Below are 1,483 nucleotides of genomic sequence, written 5' to 3'. Positions count from 1 at the left end.
CATATTGTGTTTGTCCCTTCTCACACCACTATAAATAACTACCTGGGACTGGGTAATTTATAAAGAAAAGAGCTGTAATTGACTCACAGTTCCCCATGCTGTACAGGAGGCAGGGCTGGGGAAGCCTCAGGAAACTTACAATCATAGTGGAAGCGCAAATGAGAAGCAAGTACATTTTCACAGGGGGCAGAAGAGAGACAGAACAAAGGGGGAAGTGCTACACACTTTTGAACAACCAGATCTCGTGAGAACTCACTATCACGAGAACAGCAAGGGGGAAATCTGCCCCCAGGGTCCAATCACCTCCCACCAGGTCCTTCCAACACTGAAGATCATAATTCAACACGAAATTTGGGTGGGGACTCAGAGCCAAACCATATCACATATGTAAGTATTTTCTTTGGTTTCTGTCTTCTTTCACTCAATATTAAGTTTGTGAGAATCACCCATGTTAACTGCTCCCTATAGCTATAGGTTTCTTTGTGCTGTATTCCTGTGTTTGAATACAGCACAATTTTTAAATCTCTTCTTTGGTTATGGACATTTGAGCTATCCCTGATTTATTATTACTAATAATACTGCTATGAACATTCCTGCACATGTCTTTTGGTGCACATGTGCACAGATTTCTGTTAGGTATACGCTAGGAGTGTAACTGCTGAGTCATAGAAGATATCATTCATGATTTGTAAGCTATTTGGCTTTTCAAATTTAATATATAATACCAGACAGCTTTTTAAAGTGGTTGTACCAATTTATACTCCCAACAGCAGTGTATTTTAATTATCTACATCCTCCCAAACACTTGGTTTTATCAGTCCATTTAACTTTATTCATTCTTTCGGGTCTATAGTGGTACCTCACTGTGGTTTTAATTTGTAGCTCCCTAATGAACTATGAAGGTGAGTGCCTTTTCGTGAGTTCACTGGCCACTGAAATATCCATCTTTTGGGGTGGGGGTGCATGAAAAGTGTCACAGTGGCCATCATCTGGGGCCACTGCCATGCAGGAAGTAAAAAGAATTTACCAGGACAGTTGTAGGTAAAGAAAGGCAGATTTATTAAAGACAGTATGAAAATATATTGCAAGGGTGCAATGGGCAGGTCAGCAAGACAGGAGCTAACTACAAAGAGACAAAGGCTTGCTGGGGATTTTATAGGACAGTGCTTGTGCCGTGTACTGAAGACAGCTTAGTGCAGTGCTGAAATGCCGAGGTTGCAGTGAGCTAACTTGCATTTTTCTATCAGTCAAGGCACTGGTGATGGCTGGGCACAGGAAGATTGTGTGTTATTTGCTCAGGAAGGCTATGTGTCCTGGACCACGAAGAAAGGCAGACTTACAGTTTATCCGCTTTTTCTTCTTGCTTTCCCTCAATCCTGCCAGTCTGACTCCTTTTGTCTAATTAGGACTCCACAGAAAGTGCCTGTTTAAATCTCTGGCTTAGTTTCAAATTGGGTTGCCTATCTTTTTTTTTTTTTTTTTT

Source organism: Cebus imitator, unplaced genomic scaffold (genome assembly GCF_001604975.1).
Source record: "Cebus imitator isolate Cc_AM_T3 unplaced genomic scaffold, Cebus_imitator-1.0 Scaffold58, whole genome shotgun sequence".
NCBI classification, from domain to species: domain Eukaryota; kingdom Metazoa; phylum Chordata; class Mammalia; order Primates; family Cebidae; genus Cebus; species Cebus imitator.
Note: the sequence above shows the minus strand (reverse complement) of the source record.